Genomic DNA, 23,302 nt, shown 5'->3' on the forward strand with positions numbered 1-23,302 from the left:
CCCAACCCTCAACCTTAACTCTAACCCTAGCCCCAGCCCTAGTCCCTAACCCCAACCCTAGTTCCCGAGAACTTCATTTCCCGGTATGCTCCGGGCACCCAACATGGCCTCCCGGAAGTCCAGAGTCCCAGAACTACATTTCCCGGCATGCAAAGGGCACCAAACATGGCCTCCCGGAAGTTCGGAGTCCCAGAACTACATTTCCCCCTATGCTCCGGGCACCCAACATGGCCTCCCGGAAGTTCGGAGTCCCAGAACTACATTTCCCGGTATGCTCTGGGCACCCAACATGGCCTCCCGGAAGTTCGGAGTCCCAGAACTACATTTCCCGGCATGCTCTGGGCACCCAACATGGCCTCCCGGAAGTTCGGAGTCCCAGAACTACATTTCCCGGCATGCTCTGGGCACCCAACATGGCCTCCCGGAAGTTCGGAGTCCGAGAACTGCATTTCCCGGCATGCTCTGGGCACCCAACATGGCCTCCCGGAAGTTCGGAGTCCCAGAACTACATTTCCCGGCATGCTCTGGGCACCCAACATGGCCTCCCGGAAGTCCGGAGTCCCAGAACTACATTTCCCGGCATGCTCTGGGCACGCAACGCGGCCTACCGCAAGCCTTGTGCCGGAAAACTACACCTACCAGCATTCCCTGCACAGCCGGCACGGCCAATCAGAGGCCGAGTTGTCGAGAACTCCATTTAACAGCACTCCCTGGAACCCTAGCCCTTACCGCCCTTACACAAAAAAGCCGCAAGCCCTAACCCTAAAAATCCTCGAAACCCCTACAGACCTAACCCAAACTATCTACCACGCTAAACCCCTGAAGTCCTATGCCTAAAAGCCCTAACCCAAACACTTAAGACGCTCAAATCCCACACCCACAAAATTAAGATGCTCAAATCCCAAACCCAAAAAAATAGGACGCTCAAATCCCAAACCCCCTTCCGAAAAAGAAAATAAGAAAAATAAATCAAACAAAACAAAAACAACAAAAGGGGTAGACCTGGTGGCATCTGCCCTATAACCCCGCAAAAATCATGAGGGACATAGAACAACAAAGCAAACACACAAAAGAACATTGACATCCTATCCATAAAAGTGCTATAACAATCACCTCCAAAGAGCTTCATGCAATAAATGCACGTACTACTAGATTGGTTTCCTCTAAAATATCGTACAAGACTCTGACCCACGAAAAGAACCCTGCATGTAGCTAACAGAAGAATAAACAAAGCACCGACCCCAAAGAGCAGCCCACGCAGAAGGAGCTCTCTGATAGAACGCCTAGGGCTCGTATAACATTTGGCCCCGCCCAAACCCAATCACCTGGGAAAGAGGAGGGGGCAAAAAACAAGAAAGAGAGCAGGAGCAGCAGCTGTGTTCTTTTATTTATTTTTTTATTTATTTGTCACCTATCCCTAGTTTACAGCATGCGGAGTGCAGACAAAAGAACTGCGGTGTTTCTAGAAGCAAAATTTACCGTATTTTTGCCTCAGCTTTGAACATAGAAAGGACAATACAACCAAGAAAGTAAATGAAATATTTTCAACGGGAATTAGCACGAACCTTTCATTTACATATGAAGAAAAATCTAGGAGCGTAGGAAATTACACATCAAAAAAAAAAAAAGACGTAATAAGCAACGCGCGTGCACGGCCCCCGGCCGCCTGCAGTACTCGTTTTCCACAGCAGGTGGCGGCAGAGGGGCGCCCTCGGGCGTCACCGGGCATGAGCTCCCCCCGGCCGCCTGCAGTACCCGTTTTCCACCAGCAGGGGGCGGCAGAGGGCGCCCGCGGGCGTCACCGCGCATGCGCGCCCCCCGGCCGCCTGCAGTACCCCTTTTCCACCAGCAGGGGGCGCCCTAACCCTAACCTAACCCGAACCCCAACCCTAATGGCGTCCCCCCGACAACCGCACCCCGCACATATGGTTCCCCCCTCATTTTGGTTCCCCCCCGGTGCGCCCCGCAAATGCGTGCCCCCGGAAACAGCACCCCGCACATATGGTTCCCCCCTCATTTTGGTTCCCCCCCCCGGTGCGACCCGCAAATGTGTCCCCCCGGAACACGCACCCCGCACAATTGGTTCCCCCCTCATTTTGGTTCCCCGGTGCACCCCGCAAATGCGTCCCCCCGGAAACAGCACCCCGCTCATTTGGTTCCCCCCTCATTTTGGTTCCCCCCCCCCGGTGCGACCCGCAAATGTGTCCCCCCGGAACCCGAACCCCGCTCATTTGGTTCCCCCCTCATTTTGGTTCCCCCCCCCAGTGCGCCCCACAAATGCGTCCCCCCGGAAACAGCACCCCGCTCATTTGGTTCCCCCCTCATTTTGGTTCCCCCCCCCCCCGGTGCGAACCGCAAATGTGTCCCCCCGGAACCCGAACCCCGCACATATGGTTCCCCCCTCATTTTGGTTCCCCCCCCCGGTGCGACCCGCAAATGTGTCCCCCCGGAACACGCACCCCGCACAATTGGTTCCCCCCTCATTTTGGTTCCCCCCGGTGCACCCCGCAAATGCGTCCCCCCGGAAACAGCACCCCGCTCATTTGATTCCCCCTCATTTTGGTTCCCCCCCCCGGTGCGACCCGCAAATGTGTCCCCCCGGAACCCGAACCCCGCACACTTGGTTCCCCCCTCATTTTGGTTCCCCCCCCCGGTGCGCCCCACAAATGCGTCCCCCTGGAAACAGCACCCCGCTCATTTGGTTCCCCCCTCACTTTGGTTCCCCCCCCGCGGTGCGCCCCGCAAATTTGTCCCCCCCGCAACCGCACCCAGCACACTTGCTTCCCCCCTCATTTTGGTTCCCCCCCGGTGCGCCCCGCAAATGCGTGCCCCCGGAAACAGCACCCCGCACATATGGTTCCCCCCTCATTTTGGTCCCCCCCGGTGCGCCCCACAAATGCGTGCCCCCGGAAACAGCACCCCGCTCATTTGGTTCCCCCCTCATTTTGGTTCCGCCCCCCGGTGCGCCCCGCAAATGCGTGCCCCCGGAAACAGCACCCCGCACACTTGGTTCCCCCCTCATTTTGGTTCCCCCCCCCGGTGCGCCCCACAAATTTGTCCCCCCGGAAACAGCGCCCCGCTCATTTGGTTCCCCCCTCATTTTGGTTCCCCCCCCCCCGGTGCGCCCCACAAATGCGTGCCCCCGGAAACAGCACCCCGCTCATTTGTTTCCCCCCTCATTTTGGTTCCCCCCCCCCGGTGCGCCCCGCAAGTGCGTCCCCCCGGAAACAGCACCCCGCACACTTGGTTCCCCCCTCATTTTGGTCCCCCCCGGTGCGCCCTGCAAATGTGTCCCCCCGGAACCCGAACCCCGCACACTTGGTTCCCCCCCCCTTGGGGTCTCCCCAAGCCCCATGGACCCCCCCCCCCTTGGTCCCCCCCCCATTTTGTCCCCCCCCCAGTCCTACCCGTGCCCGCAGCAGCCGCTCGCGCTCCGCCAGCGCCTCCTGCACCCGACGCTGCATCTCAGCCAGGTGGAGGCAGGCGCTGGGGGGGGGAATAAATTGGGGGGGGTCAATTTGGGGGGGTCTGGGGGCGCATTTAGGGGGCGGAGGGGACTGGTTCTCACCTGTAGAACTCGGCGTCGAGCCCCCCTGGGGGCAGCTGCAGGGCCAGGATGCCTGGGGGGGTGCGGGGGGGGACATGTCAGCACCCCCCAGACCGAAACCCCAAAACCGCTGCCGTTGACCCCAAGGTGGCTGCTTGTGACGCCGGTAGGGCCACCGGGCGCCCCGCGGGCCACTGGGAGCGGAAGACGGGCATGAAGCTGCCGGTGGACGGCGGCCACGCTAAAATGCTAGGTCAGCCGCGCGTTGGGGCTCTGGGGGGGGGGGGGCACCCCATAGGGTCACAACCCCCCCAAAACCCCCCGGCCCCATAGAGACCCCCCCCAGCCCCACAGATCCCACCCCAAACCCTGTAGGTGCTCCCCCAAACCCTACAGGCACCTTCTCCAGATGTTCCCCACAACCTCCCAGCCCCACAAGTACCCCCCCCTTGGCCCCATACAGCCCCCCCCCAGCCCCATATGGCCCCCCCACCTTGCAGGCCGCCCGCCCGTGGTCGTAGTACACCTCCTCTATGGCCTGGAAGTAGATGACGCCCTTCAGCTTTGTCTCCTCCTTGTCTGGGGGGGGGCAGAGATAGGGGGGTCACCCCATGGAACCACCTAACCCCCGACCACCCAACCCTGACCCCCCAAACCCCCAACCCTAACGGATCTAACCCTAACCCCCCAACCCTAACCCCCTAACCCTAACAACAGATATAACCCCCACCTTAACCCCCGACCCCCTTACCCCCCAACCCCCACCCGGCACGCTCTGGGCACCAAACATGGCCTCCCAGAAGCCCGGTGCCAGAAAACTACGCCTACCAGCATTCCCCAGGCAGATGGCTTGACCAACCACAGGCCGAGTGTTCGAGAAATACATTTACCAGCACTCACTGGAACCCAAGCACTTACTGCCCTTTCAAAATAGACTCAAGCCCTAACACTAAAAAACTTCGAAACCCCTACAGGCCTAATCCAAACTGTTTACCACACTAAACCCCTGAAGTCCTATGCCTAAAAGCCCTTAGGACACTTAGGACGCTCAAAACCCAAACCCAAAACAATAGGATTCTCAAAGCCCTAAACAACAAGATTAGGACGCTTAAAGCCGTAACCCCAAAATTAAGATGCTCAAAACACAAAGCCAACCCAAAACACTAGGATGCTCAAAACCCTTACTCAAAACATCAGGATGCGCAAAACTCTAACCCAAAAATTCAGATGCTTAACACCCAAAGCCCTAACACAAAACATTAGGACGCTCAACACCGTAACCCAAAAAATTAGGACGCTCGAAACTCTAACCCTGGAGAACCGAACCTGAAAAAAAAAAAAAAAAAAAAAAAAGGATCTTAACACACTAACCCTAAATAACTGACCAAAAATAAAACCCTAGGACCCTAACCCTAAAAAACATAGCAACACTCCATCCCAAAAAAAACTCTAAAACCCTAACACGCTAACCCTGAAACCCTTAAAACCCTGTTAAAACTCCAACCCAGTTATACACCAGTTACCTCCCTTAAAGGATATAGAGGAGCTCTCTCAGATACGGCAGTCCTACTTCTCATGAATGCATCCTTTAGGTGAGGAGGGGGAGAAGTAAAGCAAAGAACAACTCACGGGTTGAGATCAGGATAGTTTAATTAAATGGAAATAATTATAATAATTAAATAAAGACTACCATGAACTAAACAATTTAACTAAGGGGAAATAAAAAGGGAAAGGGGAAAAGGGAGGGGAAAAGGGAAAATAAAAAGAAGGGACGAAAACAAACAAACAAAATAAATGAAAGCTATATGGAAGTGCAGAGGAAAGAAATTGCTCTCTACTTGCCACAAATGAGCGATGATTGACCACGTCCTTGATGCAAGGCCTCAACGCACGCAGCCGGTGTTCGAGAGGAGGACCGACGTCTTCTCAACGAGAGCCCACCCCTCCCCTCTTCTTCCTGTTTCCACCTTTTATTGCTGAGTGTGACATCCCATGGTATGGAATATCCCTTGGATTGGTTTAGGTCAGCTGCCCTAGTGATGTTTCTCTCCTCGCTTTTTGCCCATCCCCTAGGAGGGCCCAATGCTGTGCCACTGCTGCTCAGCAGTAGACACAACACTGGTGTGACAACACTGCTGTTCCAGCTACAACTGCAGAGTACGGCACTGTATGGGCTGCTGCTGGGAAAGTTAACATTCCAGCCAGACCCAGTACACCACCAGAGGTGGATTGTTACGATATGGAGACGGTAGGTTATCCAACGGCTCCCGTTTATTATCTTTTTATTTTTCCTGTTCTTCTTCTTCTTCAAAATTTCTTACCTGCTTTTAGTGTAAATATTAAGGCCGTAAAAGGACATGAAGTCCTCCTGATCCGTAATCCTGCATCATCACTTTCTTCCCGGCAGAAAGGTTCCTTCGAATTAACATGTGTATTTAAGGCCCGACAAATACAGTCTTCAAAGAATCCAAAAACGGGCCCAAAGACATGCGGTCTTAAAAGCTCCTTTGGCCATTCTATCACACAAGACTGGACCCTTTTTTATTTACTTTTTACGTTTCTGGGGCCTCTCTCGTTCCAGTTTCTAATCGTTATTCCTAATGGACTTTCTGCTGGTATGTCTGGTAATTTGCTTCCTTTCTTCTGGTCCCTGGTCTTCGGTTTTGTCTCACCCATCTAGGAATGTTACTCTGGCAATTCCCACAGCCCTTGGTTACCTTAATAAGAGTGTCTTAAAGAGGATTTAAGATCTATCACCCACCCACAAAGCCTATAGGAATCCCTTCGGTCCTTCACCGGCCAAGTCCCCCGCGGGAGATTGGAACCGTGGTAAAGAAGACCTCCACAATCGCTTCGGAACTAAATTCCGTCTCAGTCACACTCTTACACACACAGGCAACCAAAACCCATCCAACAGAACAGTATACGCTTTAAACACTTACGACTCCATTGTCTTCATTCAGATCTTCACACGCAGAATTACGGGCAAAATATAGTGCTGCAGCCAGCAAGGGAGCTGAAAAAAAAATCAAAACCTTAGCTTACCTTTATTCAGGTTCGAGATGCCATTAGTCCCGACCAGACTTGAACAGCAGCCACCAAATGCTGGGGCGCCTCTCCTAGATCAAATAAGAATTCAGGAACCAAAGCCCTCCCGGACAAGCCCCCTGGTGTCATACATGACTGGGTCCCAAACTGGATTGCAATTAAATTTTACAATTTTTTAAATAAATAGAGGTAAACGAGAAGTTGCTCGCAAACAGATATACTGTGCCAGATGCCCTTCAGCAAGTGCCCAGAGGCAGACCGGATGTCTTCACCAACACAGTCCAGACAATGTATTAGTACACCCATGCACTGCCACGTTAATCACTAACTGCCAGGCAGGACAGCTCCAGACCAAACACATACACGCACAGGCACGCCACAAACGCTACAAACAAAACACACAACACAAGGCACAAGAAAAAGTGACCCCCAAAAAGAAAGCCCTACAGCAACAGCAAGTCAGATACAGGTGCTCTGCACCAGACCCCAGGAGAGACTCAAATGTCACGACACGCGACTGGAAGCAACTGCCAGAACTGGGATGATGGAGGCCTAAAAAGCCTGCCTTCAAGACAAGAGACCAGAAGGATGGGGACTGAAAACCCCCTAAGACGACACTTAGGAAATCAATTCCCAAGCAAGAGCTCCTGATGCGGCCCAGATGACTTCTGCAAGAGTGAGGATGGAAACAGATGTGATCTCAAACCAAATATAATGCACAAGACCTGAAACAGATCTGCACTTTCAAGCACTTCTTGTCTTGCAGTCGCTGCTTGACCAGAGTCATGATGACCAAACAAGCATTGAGGCCCTTCAGCACAGCTACCAAGTCGCCTGTCTAGTCAGTCCAATCTAAAAAGCCAGGAGGATATCAAGACCCGAGAAGCACAGAACAGACACTGCAGAAGCAACACTACAAGACAGACGAACAGAAGGAAACTGTCCTGCCTGGCGCACGCACGCTACAAAATAATCCCGCTGCTTCTATTAGCCTGGTGACCCAGCCACAAGCAGCCTGAACGTGACGACCCAGCCTGAAACACCCTCACAGTGGCACCAAGTCTATTCAGCCAGCTGGCTCCATGCTGCTCTGGCTCCCAGCTCCCATTAGTCACTCCAAATATGCAAATACCAGGTGCCCCCCAACTTAGCTCTCAGGTTGCTGGATGGTAAAGTCCCTCCGCCTCAAGAAATACACAGGCACTGATTGTCATCTTAGTCAATTGCCAGGCTCATCATCAGCTGCAAAAACAGAGAAACAGCATTCACTAGGACACTGGCCCCTTTGCTCACCTTCTCCACAATGCTGACTACTGCTGATGCAACATACGATTGTGCTCACCTGTTCCTCTCTGAGACCAAGCTCCAATAGTGCAGCCAGTATCATCCACACCACCTGGGAAAACAAAGGGATTAAATGTTCGTTGCATTCACAACAAGTCAACCAATGGTGTTTTATTTTGTTGTTCATTTGTGTGTGTGTGTTTGGTATTTTTTTTGTTTGCCTGTTTGTTTTTTTTTTGGGGGGGATCTGCTTTAGCTCAACAGAATGCAGAGTGCAGACGAGACCTGAGGTGTTCCTAAAAGCAACAATCCCCATGCTTTTGCTGAAGCTTTGAATATTAAAAGGACAATACAACCCAGCAAGTAACTGAAACTTTCTTAATTGGTATTAGCTCAAATTTTATTATTATTTTTAAACTTAGAAAGAAAAATCCAGGATCAGAACAGATTATACACCAACAAAATCAATTCCATTCCATCCCCAGAAAAAAATCACATACTCTCATCCCCTCCTGTACCTCAGCCGCTTGCCTGCCCCACATAGCAGATGCTTCCATCTGTTCTCATTAGCCACTTACAGCACTTCTAAAAGGCAAACTGGAATTTTACTCTATTGAACGAAGGAAAATAACTGCAGTAACAACCGCACCCCAAAAATAACAGCTACCTCAGCTTATCACGCATCAGAGTCACTGCAGAGGCAGCTCGGGTCGAGACGTCCTGCACTGCGCACTGCACGCTGCATTTCAACATGAACAAAGGAAAGACACAGGCAGAAGATAAACATTCAGCTGCCAGCGGTAGCACCCATCCCTCAACAACATAAGCGACCCCAGCTTTACTTTTATCCTTTCAAAACAGCACTCCACTTGCCTCTATACTTGCAAATTAGGTCCAAGCTTGAAAGGAGCGGCCACCATCATCCACAACACCTGGGAACACAAAAGGACAAAACGACCACTGTGCTTGCAAGCAACCACCTGCCACACTGCTCCTCTATCCCAAACGGCCTCACCTCCGACCCTCACAGAGAAACACCTGAGCGTCTTCGCTTCGGATAAGGCACGACCAGGCTGGCAACACTCACCTTCCCTCAGAGCTCCATCACAGGAGGATATCCCTTCCCTGTCCACGACTGCACAAAGCACCTGCAGAGACAAGGGAAAAGCACACTCTGAGGCACCTCACAGCCACAGCGTACCTGCTGCAAGACCTCTCTCTTCCCAGCTCCGGTACTTCTGCTGCTCACCAGCTCTAACTCAGATTCTTCACTCACAGCGCCACAGCAAACTCTGCCCAGGCCACACAACACACACTACACAGGCTACATTGCCTAAGACACACAAGCTGGAACGTTCCCACCCAACAATCAGTCGCATCACACAGGAAGGCTGCCGTACTCTCTGAGAAACCAAACCTACCAGTCCTGAGGAGCTCCCCACCTCCTCCTGCCAACCACACTCAGCACACACACTATTTACTGCTCAGAAAAACAGAAACTTAAAACATACACACAAAAAAAACAACTGAGCTCCACAAATGCCAAAAAGACATGCACACACAGCAGCCTCGGCAGGGATAATCAAACTTACCCTTTGCAGATGAAAGAGGTAACTCTGATACATCGCTGCTCAGTCTCTTGGCAATGCTGCATCTACCCTGCCAAGAAACATGTAGCATGAAATGAAGCTGGTTTTAGTCCTCTGGAAAATTACAGAAGTACGTCTATGCATCTAGAGAATAAATTTAGCTCAAAAACAGAAGAGCATGCCACCATCCCAAAAAACAGTGAGCCAGCAGCCTCTACTAAATATCTCTCTATTAAGTGAATTCCAAGCACTTAAAAATTCTAGAAATCTATAGACTCCAGCCTGCCTAGAGAACCCTGCAACTGACTAAAGGAAAAACAAAGCACTTACCCCAAGGAGCAGCCCAGGCAGAAGGAGCTCTCTGATAGCATGCCTGGGGCTGATATACCATTTGGCCCCGCCCAGCACCCAAACCCAATCACCTGGAAAAGGGGAGGGGCAAAGCACAAGGAAGTAGAAAGAAAGCAGGAGCAGCAGCAGTTGGTTTTCGTTTTCTTTATTATTATTTTTTTAAATCTGCTTTACTTGAACAATATGCAGAGAGCAGACAAGAGACCTGGGGTGTTTCTAGAAGCAACAATCCCCATGCTTTTGCTGCAGTTTTTAACATTGAAAGGACGACACGACCAGGCCAGTAACTGGAACTTTCTCAAATGGAATTAGCTCAAACAGGTTCATCATCACTTGCAAAAACAGAGAACCAGCATTCACTAGCACGCCAGCCCTGATACCCACCTCTTGGACAACGCTCACTACTACTGATGCAACATACAGTTGTGCAATACCTCTCTGTTCAAAACTCCTTTACCTCAGCTGCTCAGTAGCTCCACAGGACAAATGGGCCCGGGCGGCGCCGCGCCGAAATGGGCCCGGGCGGCGCCGCGCCGAAATGGGCCCGGGCGGACTTATTCTGCAGATAAGAAGAAGGTGAGCCTGCTCACTCTCTAGGCACTACTGCACTCATGCGGTCAAGAGACATTACCCCACTGTTTCCCAAAAACAACTACCTGGAAACCCGTAATAAACATACTTCTAGTATGTCAATTCAAGGACAAAGTCTAGAAGGCTGCAAGGTCTAAAGACTCGACAGACAGAAAACACACAGGCAAAAGCTCCAGAAATATAACAAACTGTCCCTAAACTTCAAACAGACTACCCCTTACATGCCCACTGCTGCCATTTTCAGATACACGCTCACACAGGGAGCTTCGATGATACATTTCTCCTAAACCCTGCTGCATCACTTTAACAGCAAGGTTGTAACTTTGATAATATTTGACATGCAGGCAAAGACTCACAGAAAGCCCCGTAATTCTGCAAAAATCAGAAGGGACCCAGAACCACAAAGCAAACACACAAAGTAACATCACCATACTATCCGTAAAACTGCCATAATAACTACTCACCTGAGGAAGAGCTGCGTGCAATACAGGCACCTACTACTACTACTAGATTGCTTTACAATGACAGATCCTACCAGTTGCCACCTCAAAAAGATATGCGTACCGGTTTCTACTTCAAAACGCATCAGTCCATAGGCTCTGACCCACCTAAAGAACCCTCCAAACAACTGAAGGAAAAACAAAGCACTTACCCCAAAGAGCAGCCCAGGCAGAAGGAGCTCTCTCATGGCATACGTGCAACTCAGCTACCATTACCTCCCACATGGAACCTGAAGCTAATCACCTGGGAAAGTGCAGGAGGAAAGCACAAAAAAAAGCAGGAAGAGGAGGAGCAGCAGCTGTGGTTTCTTTATTCATTTATATGGCTTAGCTCAACAGCATGCAGAGTGCAGAAAGGAGAACTGGGGCGTTTCTAGAAACAAAAATCCCCACGCTTTTGCTGCAGCTTTGGATATTAAAAGGACAAAATGACCAAGCAAGTAGCTGATTTTTTTTTCCCCATCTGGAATTATCTCAAGCTTTTATTTACATAGAAAGAAAAGTCTAGGAGCAGAACTGATTACATGCCAAAAAAAACAATTCAATTCCATTCCACTTGCAGGAAAAATCACTTACTTCAGTAAGCTATCTGCGAACCAAAAGGCTATGCTGATGGGTTAAAACACACTACAGAACGCTGGGTCCAGGCCCTCCGCTGCACTGAATTAAAACCCATCCCTACACTCACCAAGGCGCAACCCCAACACAAACACAGAAACATCATTACAGCTTCAACACAGTTTTGGGAACTGCTGGAAAGCATGCTTCATACTCAGCGAGGCGTGCTCACGCTACACAGGACAGGGCTTCGGGCACCTCTTACCTACCGAAGACGACCACCATCAGCACCTGCTTTGTTCCGATTCTAAAGACTAACATCACAGCCCACGTTGCCTGGGACACCTGATAAACAGAAGAGAAAGCAGCCATACCCTTTTCAAGCCATCCCTGCACGTGTCGCTCCTTGATCATCTGCAACCTCTTCTCAAATCCTCAGCCACTTCTGTGGAGAGCCTGTCATGGCACCTGCAAAGCAAGACGGATACCCTTCGCACTCACCTCGTGCTACTTGGCTGTTCTGCTCCAATCCAGCCCGCCCTTCTCGTGCTGCTCTTCAGAGTGCAGCTTGGCCCCACTGAGCCTGTGCGAGACACCTGCAAAAGAGAAAGAAAAGCATAGGCTGAAGCAGCATCCAAAGCCACAGCACAGCTGGGACAGTTACTCTCAGCTGCTGCCTTACCTCGGCCCCCTCACCTGCCCTCGAGGAAGATGATTCCATCTGCTCTCTTAGGCCAGCTACAACACACCTCCGAAATATAAACAGGATTTTTACTGTACTTTGTGTAGTTAAGTAACTGCAGTGACAACTGCACCCCTAAAGTAACTGCTACATCTTTTCATCGCTCAACTTGCCAAAAGCAGCTCTGGTCATCAAGTCCCGTGTTGTACACTGTGTTTCAGCTTTAACAACTGAAAACAGACACAAGATAATCATTCAGCTGCCAGCATTAGCACCCATCCCTCCACAACAAAAGGGACCCCTTTTACAATATTATCATTTCGAAAAAGTAGCCCCCTTGCCTCAGCACCTCAGAAGTAGATCAAGCCAGTCACCGAGTTGCCTACCGAGTGCTGAACAGTTCCAGAAGGAGCTCTTTCCTGTGACAGGTTCCTCCTAGGGTTTACACTCTACTGGGGACAGGAAAGAAATAAAAATAAACATTTCAAAACCCCGTATCTGTAAGCTATCAAGATTCGACAGACCTCCTCAAGCACACCGTTCAAGCGCTATGCGAGCAGCTGCTCACAAGCAGCTCAACTCTCCCACCCCCCCATCTGCCAAACATCAGAGATGACCGTGCCAGCTGCCCTTCAGTACGTGCCCAGAGGCAGACTGGATGTCTTCGCCAACACAGTCCCATCAATGTATTAGTACACCCATGCACTGCCACATTAATCACTAACTGCCAGGCAGGACAGCTCCAGACCAAACACGTACACGCACAGGCACGACACAAACACTACAAACAAAACACACAACACTAGGCGCAAGAAAAAGTGACCCCCAAAAAGAAAGCCCTATGGCAACAGCAAGTCAGAACAGGTGCTCTGCACCAGACCCTACGAGAGACTCAAATGTCACGACACGCGACTGGAAGCAACTGCCAGAACTGGGATGATGGAGGCCTAAAAAGCCTGCCTTCAAGACAAGAGACCAGAAGGATGGGGACTGAAAACCCCCTAAGAAGACGCTTAGGAATTCAATTCCCAAGCAAGAGCTCCTGATGCAGCCCAGATGACTTCCGCAAGAATGAGGATGGGAACAGATGTGATCTCAAACCGAGTATGATGCACAAGACCTGAAACAGATCTGCACTTTCAAGCACTTCTTGTCTTGCAGTCGCTGCTTGATCAGAGCCACGATGACAAAACAAGCATTGAGGCCCTTCAGCACAGCTACCAAGTCGCCTGTCTGGTCAGTCCAGTGTAAAAAGTTAGGAGGATATCAAGACCCGAGAAGCACAGAACAGACACTGCAGAAGCAACACTACAAGACAGACGAACAGAAGGAAACTGTCCTGCCTGGTGCACCCACTCACGCTACAAAATAATCCTGCCTCTTCTATTAGCCTGGTGACCCAGCCACAAGCAGCCTGAACGTGACACAGCCTGAACCACCCTCACAGTGGCACCAAGTCTATTCAGCCAGCTGGCTCCATGCTGCTCTGGCTCCCAGCTCCCATTAGCCACCCCAGATATGCAAATACCAGGTGCCCCCCAACTTAGCTCTCAGGTTGCTGGATGGTAAAGTCCCTCCGCCTCAAGAAATGCACAGGCACTGATTGTCATCTTAGTCAATTGAAGGCTCATCATCAGCTGCAAAAACAGAGAAACAGCATTCACTAGGACGCCAGCCCCATTGCTCACCTTCTCCACAATGCTGACTACTGCTGATGCAACATACGATTGTGCTCACGTGTTCCTCTCCGAGTCCAAGCTCCAACAGTGCAGCCAGTATCATCCACACCACCTGGGAAAACAAAGGGATTAAATGATCGTTGCGTTCACAAGAAAAAAACACTATTGGGTTATTTGTTGTTGTTGTTTGTGTGTGTGTGTTTCTTGTTTTTTTGTTGTTGTTTTTTTTGAAATCTGCTTTTGCTCAACAGCATGCAGACAAGAGAACTGGTGTGTTTCTAGAAGCAACAATCCCCATGCTTTTGCTGCAGCTTTGAATATTAAAAGGACAATACGGCCCAGCAAGTAACTGGAAATTGCTTAACTAGAAATAGCTCAAACATTATTTTTTTTTTTATGTAGAAAGAAAAATCTAGGTGCAGAACAGATTATATGCCAAAACAATCAAACACCAAACAATCTTCCTTTCAGATAACGGATGACCAGGCTGACAACACAAACCTTTCCTCAGAGCTTCGTGACATGAGGATTTCCCTTCCCTCTCCACAACTGCACAAAGCACCTGCAAAGACAGGAGAAAAGCACACTCTGAAGCACCTCACAGCCAGTGTACCTGCTGCAAGACCTCTCTCTTCCCAGCTCTGTTACTTCAGCTGCTCACCAGATCTAACTCAGATTCTTCGCTCACAGCACCACTCCAAACTCTGCCCGGGCCACACAACACACACTACACAAGCTACATTGCTTAAGACACACAAGCTGGAACATTCCCGCCCAACAAAGAGTCACATTGCACAGGAAGGCTGCCGCATATTCCTAGAAACCAAACCTACCAGTCCTGAGCAGCTCCCCACCTCCTCCTGCCAACCACACTCAGCACACACACTATTTGCCCATCAAAAAAAAAACAAAAACTTAGAACATACACACACACACAAAAAAAAAAAAAAAAAAACTCAAATCCACAAATGCCAAAAAGACATGCACACACAGCAGCCACGGTAGGGGTAATCACAGACTTACTCTGCAGATAAAAAAGGTGACTCTGATACAACTCTGCTCAGTCTCTTGATAATGCTGCATCTATGCTGTCAAGCCACAGGTAGCATGCAGTCAAGCTGGTTTTAGTCCTTTAGAGAATTACACAAGTGTGTTTATACATCTAGAGATTAAAATATAGCTCAAAAACAGAAGAGTATCCCACCATCCCAAAAAAAACAGTGAGCCTGCAGCCCCTACTAAATATCCCTCTACTAAGTGAATTCCAAGCACTTAAAATCCAGAAATCCATAGGCTCCAGCCTGCCTAGAGAACCCTGCAACTGACTGAAGGAAAACCAAAGCACTTACCCCAAAGAGCAGCCCAGGCAGAAGGAGCTCTCTGATGGCATGCCTGGGGCTCATATAGCATTTAGCCCCGTCCAGCACCCAAACTCAATCACCTGGGAAAGGGGAGGGGCAAAGCACAAGAAAGTAGGATGAGAGCAAAAGAAGCAGCTGTGGTTTTTTTTCCTTTGTTTTTTAAAATCTGTTTTATCTCAAAAAAATTCAGAGAGACCTGTGGTGTTTCTAGAAGCAAATATCCCCTTTTGCTTTTGCTGCAGCTTTTAATGTTGAACTGATAATGTCACCAAGCAAGTAACTGAAACTACTTCAGCTGGAATTAGTTTAAACACGCTCACCGTCATCTGCAAACACTGAGAACCAGCATTCACTAGCCCTAACCCTAACCCCTGACCCTAACCCCAACCCTCAACCTTAACTCTAACCCTAGCCCCAGCCCTAGTCCCTAACCCCAACCCTAGTTCCCGAGAACTTCATTTCCCGGTATGCTCCGGGCACCCAACATGGCCTCCCGGAAGTCCAGAGTCCCAGAACTACATTTCCCGGCATGCAAAGGGCACCAAACATGGCCTCCCGGAAGTTCGGAGTCCCAGAACTACATTTCCCCCTATGCTCCGGGCACCAAACATGGCCTCCCGGAAGTTCGGAGTCCCAGAACTACATTTCCCGGTATGCTCCGGGCACCCAACATGGCCTCCCGGAAGTTCGGAGTCCCAGAACTACATTTCCCGGTATGCTCTGGGCACCCAACATGGCCTCCCGGAAGATCGGAGTCCCAGAACTACATTTCCCGGTATGCTCTGGGCACCCAACATGGCCTCCCGGAAGTTCGGAGTCCCAGAACTACATTTCCCGGCATGCTCTGGGCACCCAACATGGCCTCCCGGAAGTTCGGAGTCCGAGAACTGCATTTCCCGGCATGCTCTGGGCACCCAACATGGCCTCCCGGAAGTTCGGAGTCCCAGAACTACATTTCCCGGCATGCTCTGGGCACCCAACATGGCCTCCCGGAAGTTCGGAGTCCCAGAACTACATTTCCCGGCATGCTCTGGGCACCCAACATGGCCTCCCGGAAGTTCGGAGTCCCAGAACTACATTTCCCGGCATGCTCTGGGCACCCAACATGGCCTCCCGGAAGCTCGGAGTCCCAGAACTTTATTTCCCGGCATGCTCTGGGCACTCAACGTGGCCTACCGGAAGCCTTGTGCTGGAAAACTACACCTACCAGAATTCCCTGGACAGCCAGCACGGCCAATCAGAGGCCGAGTTTTCGAGAACTACATTTAACAGCACTCACTGTAACTCTAGCCCTTACACAAAAAAGCTTCAATCCCTAACCCTAAAAATCCTCGAAACCCCTACAGACCTAACCCAAACTATTTACCACACTAAAGCCCTGAAGACCTATGCCTACAATCCCTAACCCAATAAATTAAGATGCTTAATTCCCAAACCCACAAAATTAAGACGCTCAAATCCCAAACCCAAAAACATAGGACACTCAAATACCAAACCCCCTTCTGAAAAAGAAAAAGAAAATAAGGAAAAAAATCAAACAAAACAAAAACAACAAAAGGGGTAGACCTGGTGGCATCTGCCCTGTAACCCTGCAAAAATCACAAGGGACCTAGAACAACAAAGCAAACACACAAAATAACATTGACATCCTATCCATAAATGTGCTATAGCAATTAATCACCTCCAAAGATCTTCACGCAATAAATGCACATACTACTAGATTGGTTCTCTCTAAAAGATCATACAAGACTCTGACCCACGAAAAGAACCCTGCATGTAGCTAACAGAAGAATAAACAAAGCACTGCCCCCAAAGAGCAGCCCAGGCAGAAAGAGCTCTCTGATAGCATGCCTAGGGCTCGTATAACATTTGGCCCCACCCAGCACCCAAACCCAATCACCTGGGAAAGAGGAGGGGGCAAACCACAACAAAGAGAGCAGAAGCAGCAGCAGCGTTCTTTTATTTTGTTTATTTTATTTTTTTTCCCCATCCCTAGTTTACAGCATGCGGAGTGCAGACAAAAGAACTGTGGTGTTCTCTAGAAGCAAAATTTTTTGCCTGTATTTTTGCCTCAGCTTTGAACATAGAAAGGACAATACAACAAAGAAAGTAAGTGAAACATTTTCAACGGGAATTAGCTCAAAACTTTCATTTACATATGAAGAAAAATCTAGGAGCGTAGGAAATTACACATCAAAAAAAAAGAAAAGACGTAATAAGCAACGCGCAAGCGCGACACCCGGCCGCCTGCAGTACCCGTTTTCCACCAGCAGGTGGCAGCAGAAGGCGCCCGCGGGGGCCACCGCGCATGCGCGCCCCCCGGCCGCCTGCAGTACTCGTTTTCCACCAGCAGGTGGCGGCAGAGGGCGCTCGCGGGCGCCACCGCGCATGCGCAGCTGCCGACCGCCTGCAGTACACCTTTCCCAACAGCAGGTGGCGGCAGAGGGCGCCCGCGGGCGCCACCACGCATGCGCGCCCTTCTGTCGCCTGCCGTACCCCTTTCAGCACTGGGTGCGCCGGGAGTCTCTGCTCCACCGAGACGCACACAAGTTACATCAGGCAGCTGGTTTTTATGCTCCTAGGCTAATACATATTCATTGCTACTTCTAGAAAAGGCAGGGTTATTATAATTAGTTCCTGGAATCCGAACCCGCCCACTGGGGCGTGTGTTACCAGTCTCTGGTGGTCCCTCTGCGGGTCTCTCGTACCGAAGGCTCATAGTCTTCCTCCCAGGCTTTTCCCTTGTCCTTCTCCTTTGTCCATCTTGGCTGGATGTCAGAGGCTTGCACAGTGCCCCATGCAATAGTCATAACAGTTAGCAGTTATTCTGAAACCCCTTTGTTCTCTTGTCCCCTATTAACCCGAATTGCTGGACCATTCCTCTGCAAGATGAGAAGAGGTAAAGAGAGCAGGAGGAACAGCAGCCCTGTTTTTGGTCTGGCTTAGTTCAACAGGCTGCAGCACAAGCAACCAGGCTGTTTCTCTTCAAAGACTTGCCTTAGCATTGGTGAAGGAAACTGACCGGGCTGACAACCCTCTTACCTTTTTGCACCACTCCACACCATGGGGACTTCATCTCTCCAAGGCTGCACGAGGGAAGGGCGGAAACAAGAAAAAAAGCACATCCTGAGGCACCTCATAACCACAGCCCACCTACTGCAATACTTGCGTCTCTCTTCCCAGCTGCTTTATCTCTGCGGCTCTCCATCTCCAAACCACATTCTTTTTAACTGCCATGCAGAGTGGCAGTCCTCCGGGCGCCATAGAGCAGCACCATGTTTTTATTTTTTTTATTAGTATTTTTTAATTTCAAAACAGCAGTCCGCTTCCCTCTGGAGATGGACAGTAAGTCCAGCCAGTCACCGAGTTGCCAACACAGAGCTTCACAGTTCCAGAAGGCGCTCTTTCCTTTGACTGATTCCTTATAAATGTTATCTACCACTGGCAAAAGCAATAAACAGACTGCAAGCATGCACTGCCATCTTTGACAAACTTTATGTTTTTAATTTTATTATTTCAAAAGAGCAGTCCACTTGCCTCTACACCTGTGAAGTAGATCAAACCAGTCACTAAGTTGCCAAACAAGAACTTGATGGTTCCAGAAAGCGCTGTTTCCTTTGACCGGTTCCTCCTAATGTTTACCTACTGCTGGAAAAAAAGCAAAAAGACTGTGCCAGCTGCCCTTGAGTCCTCGCCCAGAGCTTGAGTATTCACCCACAGACAGACCAGATGTCTTTTTCAAAAGTCAGGACAATGTATTATTGCACTGATGGAACACCACTTTAGCTACCATCGCTAATTGCCAGGCAGGACAGCTCCAGGCCAAACACAGACATAAAGAGGCACGCTACAAACATCATGAATGAAACATGGGAAAAGAATTACTTATGCTATAAGAATTACTTGTTGCCGACGGATGACACCACACTGATCTCGTTTTGCACTCTTGTTTCCTATGTCTGGTGATCCCACAGCGAAAACAACGCGGTGGCAGTGAAGTCCCTCGGCCAGTAGGACGGCCTCTGGGCGTTTGCAAAGGAGCAAGGGCAGCGAATACTTGATTCTGCGATTTCTGTGCAGTCTCTCTGAATACCTGTGCCTGTTCTTTCATGCTATTCCCTAGTTGTTTTATTACATCTACCAGCATAGCCTGCGGACCCACGGGTACCTGAGCCATCCTTTCTAAACCCTCCTCAATTGTCCAAGTTCCCGGTAACGTAGCTAATATACTACGAGTTGAAGGGTTGCAGTTTTGAATTGCACACTGCTTTAGAATAGTGCCCTTTAGATCATCAGGTACCCCAGCCGCTTGTATTGCATTTGCTACTCGATCAATAAACAACCCAAATGGTTCCTCCCTTCCTTGCTTGATGCCCATATAGGATGGTATCCCCCCTGGCTCTCTAATTTGGTCCAAGGCTCTTCGAGCCAATCTCATTGATTCTTTAGCTTTGTCTGGACCCAGCAACGCTTGTGTCTCTAATCTATAATATGGTCCGAGTCCCATCAATTCCTCCAACGTGACACCATACAACAGATCTCCAGGTGCCCTTATTACAGCTACTGCCTCTTGACAAGCACTTTGCCAATGTGCATTAAAAAGAAGCTGTTGATGTTGTGTTAGGATCAGCTTCATTATACCACGTATGTCCCCGGGGAGCAATATATTAGTTCCCGAAATATAATCTAACATTTGCCGAGTAGGTTCCCCCTTTAAACCAGAATCATTTACTGTAGATCGTAATTGAGTTAGTAGTTTCCAGTATAAATTTGTCATATTAACGGTCACATTGCCCTGTGCATCTGGTGGCGAGTATACTACCGGAAAAGCTTGTGTTAACTGTGCTGCCGTTTCATAATTCCCTTCACGCAGTGCCTCATTTGCTATTTGCCTCCATCGCTCCTTTCCAAGGCCAATAGGGCCTGGGTCAAAAGGCACGTTTAGGTCAACAGGGGGCGTAACAGCAAAGGCCTTCGATGGCTGCAGACCTTCTCCTCCCTGCGCCCCCGTTGTGAAGGGATTTATATTTGATGGAAATGAGTTAGCACTGGTCCTTTCACTTGCTCCTTTCTCACTTTCTATTGGAGCAGTTGGAGCTGTTGGTAGTGAGAGCTCCTCCTCTGCTACAGAGGACATTGTCACAGGCACCCCCGAAATTCCCGAGGCCCCCTGTGTAATAGTAGAAGTTCTAACGGAAGGTGGCAACGGGCAATCTGTTCCTTCCATATTTATTTGCTGTGGATTAACATTACTAACCCTGCTTGGTGGTCCTAACCACTCTGTTGCAGCAGCGGCAACTCTTTGTTCATCTTTATGTGTGGCTAATGCATTAGCCACTACTCTCCATGGCCTCATCAAATCTCCCAGTAAACTTAACATCGTTCCTAACATCATCAAACAATTTATTTCCAAATTTACGTCACTCTGTTTGTTCAAAAACTGTATCAGGACTTGTAAAACAACCCTTAGCTAGCCCATATACTAATAACCCTGGCAAATCTTTTTCTACAATCTGTATCTAAAATGCTCCGCTTTTCTAAAAAGCATTTGAGCAAATAATACGCCGCTTATCTTTTCATACCTTTATATACGTCGATTGCAGCCTTTGCAAAGACCTCGGCGGCGCTTTTCCGGCGGGACCCTAAATAGGCTCATCCCGGGTGCGGGGACCTCCACGTCCTTTTCACCTTCCCGGCGCGGGTGCGGGGATTCTTGTCCCTTCCACCTCCTGGGCTGCGTTGCAGGACCGGCTTCTCCTTTATTCCGTCCAACCGTGGCCCTGGATCACTGCCAGCAGTGTCCAAATCCTGTTCAGACTTGTCCCTGTTCGGGCGCCAATTTGTTGCCGACGGAAGGAAGACCCAGCACATCAATATGAGTGAACAGTGAACTTCAACTTTAATGGATAGCTCAGTCGCCTTTTATCTAGTTTGAACATAATCAACTCATACATATTGCAGAAACTAAGCTCAGGATTGGTTAACACTTCCCGGGCTTTTCAGTCTGGTCCTCCTTCTTTTGGCTACTTGTCCCACCTTAGGGACTTTCCCGATGGCCCAAGGGCATCGTGTCCTTGAGCCTGATTGGCTCTCAGCCAGCTGTGTACGTGCCAAGGCTCATGTGAGTTGAGTACGGTGCTTCACCAGCCCATTGTCTCCCAACTGCTCAACATTCACATGTCCCGCCTCACTTAACGATTCCTCCACAATTACTCACCTGAAGAAGAGCTGCATGCAATAAAGGCACCTACTACTATATAGATTAATTTACTTTAAATGATCCTACTAGATGTCACCTTAAATAGATGTACTTATCTCTTTTCACTTGGAAACACATCAACCCGTAGACTTCAACCCACCACCAGGCAGGGACTAGGAATACTAAATAGAGGAGAAAACGAGTGTTGTGAGCCTGAAGTGTGTACAACGATAGTAAAGACGGCTCCTGAGAGGATGGGGAAACAAAGGGAAAGCTGCTTACCTCTGAGAAGTCGTCCTTGATCTTTGTGCCACAGACATTTGTCTTGAATGCTTGGTGCACGAGTTTAGGGGTCCCTGTCCGTTGAAGGCTTACCTCAGGGAAGTCCTACATGGCTCCACCCGCATTACTGATTTTTTCTGCCAGCAGGCAATGGCAGAAAATCCTGAGAAACGGCAGACATCTTCCCAAACCATTTTCTCAATAACAGAAGCAGTGTGAACATGCGCTGAAAACCACAAGTGAAAACATCAGAAAAACACACCCCACGTTGTCTCAGGTAGGAAATAACTGCCCTGAGCAACATGCCCTTCCCAGGGTGAACCCAATGTAACCAAGGCCTTAGGGGGAAGGCAGAAAAGGAACCCAAGACTCTTAGTGCGTCTCCTGAGAATCGCAATTTCCATTTACTCCATGTCTTCTGGTCTCACAGGATGAGGCAGAGGTATAACTAATTCCTTCTCCATCTCTCTGTAAAGAGCTTTTCTCATATCTGTGACAAAGGAGAAAAACGTTATGATCGTAGGAGTCACTCCACAAAGCCACACGCAGTGAATTCACTATTACAGTTAAGATTGTTTTTAATCAAAGAGACCTCGGCCACACGAACTTTCCAAGCTTTTCTCTGTTTCCAAGCTTAAACTTACCGCCAGCAGCAACCCGCGCCTCCCAGCACGCACGGCCCCGCCCCGGGGAAAGCCCGGCCGCGCAGCCCGGAGCCCGCCCGGCACCGCAGAACTACAGCTCCCAGCACGCCTCGGGGCGGAGCAGCCCAGCCAACCCAGAGGGGCGTCGGCCAAGCGCACGCAACCGCTCCCCCCACCCCCCCCGCTCATTGCTGCCGCCGCCACCGTCTCCCAGCCCCCTCTCCCCCAGCTCCCCAAAGCCCCGCGCAGTGCAGACACCGATGCACGCCCGGCCCAGCCCGCTCCGGGGCGGCACCGACACCAACCTCAGCGGCACCGTGCGGGAACGGCACGGGCTGGGCCAGGCGGTGTCAGCAGCGCGGGCCATCACAAAGAGCCTTTGTGAGGGCGGAAACACTCCCTGATTGGCTGCGAATCCAGGGCAGAAGTGACGTCAGGCCGTGCCTTCACTGAGGGCGGAAACACTCCTTGATTGCCTGGTAATTCAGGGCGGAACTTGCATCACAAAGTGCCTTCCCTGAGGGCGGAAACACTCTCTGATTGGCTGGGAACCCAGGGCAGAAGTGATGTCAGGGTGTGCTTTCATTGAGGGCGGAAACACTCCCTGATTGGCTGCGAATCCAGGGCGGAACTTGCATCACAAAGTGCCTTCCCTGAGGGCGGAAACAGTCCCTGATTGGCTAGGAATCCAAGGCGGAATTTGCATCACAAAGTGCCTTCCCTGAGGGCGGAAACGCCCCCTGATTGGCTGCGAATCCAGGGCGGACGTGACGTCACAGCACGCTTTGGTTCCCAGCCCGGAACAGGCTCAGCCGGTGTGGCTCCAGGCCCGGAGAAGGGCGCTGCCTTTGTGCTGTGGGCAGGGGTCCTGCAGCGCCCCCCGGTTCCCCGTGGCTAGGCGAGGCAGCCAGCTCCGCGCATGCGCAGAGGCTGAGTGGCAGGCACGGCTTCCCGGAGCAGTGCTGGTGTGCGAGCTTAAAAAAAGAA

The 23,302-nt window shown here is 50.3% G+C and overlaps 4 long non-coding RNA genes across 6 annotated transcripts; all 4 read right to left on the reverse strand.

Moving 5' to 3' along the window:
• Positions 1-3,392: 3,392 nt before the first annotated feature.
• Positions 3,393-4,130, reverse strand: LOC140003640 (uncharacterized). The gene is made up of 3 exons (XR_011812612.1): positions 4,041-4,130; positions 3,569-3,620; positions 3,393-3,486 (listed from the first exon to the last, which is right to left on the reverse strand). It is a non-coding gene; the product is annotated as an uncharacterized lncRNA (long non-coding RNA).
• A 250-nt stretch (positions 4,131-4,380) lies between these two features.
• LOC119718311 (uncharacterized) lies at positions 4,381-10,199 on the reverse strand. The gene is made up of 6 exons (XR_005269273.2): positions 9,472-10,199; positions 8,967-9,027; positions 8,547-8,811; positions 7,938-7,991; positions 6,490-7,837; positions 4,381-5,616 (listed from the first exon to the last, which is right to left on the reverse strand). It is a non-coding gene; the product is annotated as an uncharacterized lncRNA (long non-coding RNA).
• Positions 10,200-10,272: 73 nt separating this feature from the next.
• Positions 10,273-15,572, reverse strand: LOC119718309 (uncharacterized). The gene is made up of 6 exons (XR_005269270.2): positions 15,179-15,572; positions 14,853-14,959; positions 14,331-14,391; positions 13,876-13,941; positions 11,843-13,787; positions 10,273-11,154 (listed from the first exon to the last, which is right to left on the reverse strand). It is a non-coding gene; the product is annotated as an uncharacterized lncRNA (long non-coding RNA).
• A 1,572-nt stretch (positions 15,573-17,144) lies between these two features.
• LOC119718261 (uncharacterized) lies at positions 17,145-23,267 on the reverse strand. Of its 3 annotated transcripts, XR_011812452.1 has the most exons (4): positions 22,621-23,267; positions 20,773-22,161; positions 18,233-18,838; positions 17,145-18,072 (listed from the first exon to the last, which is right to left on the reverse strand). It is a non-coding gene; the product is annotated as an uncharacterized lncRNA (long non-coding RNA). The 3 variants fall into 3 exon arrangements; XR_011812451.1 differs by having other exon boundaries at positions 17,145-18,835; positions 22,621-23,264; XR_011812450.1 differs by having other exon boundaries at positions 17,145-18,838; positions 22,621-23,264.
• Between the last annotated feature and the right edge of the window lie 35 nt (positions 23,268-23,302).

Source organism: Anas platyrhynchos, chromosome 13 (assembly GCF_047663525.1).
Source record: "Anas platyrhynchos isolate ZD024472 breed Pekin duck chromosome 13, IASCAAS_PekinDuck_T2T, whole genome shotgun sequence".
Classification (NCBI taxonomy): Eukaryota; Metazoa; Chordata; class Aves; order Anseriformes; family Anatidae; genus Anas; species Anas platyrhynchos.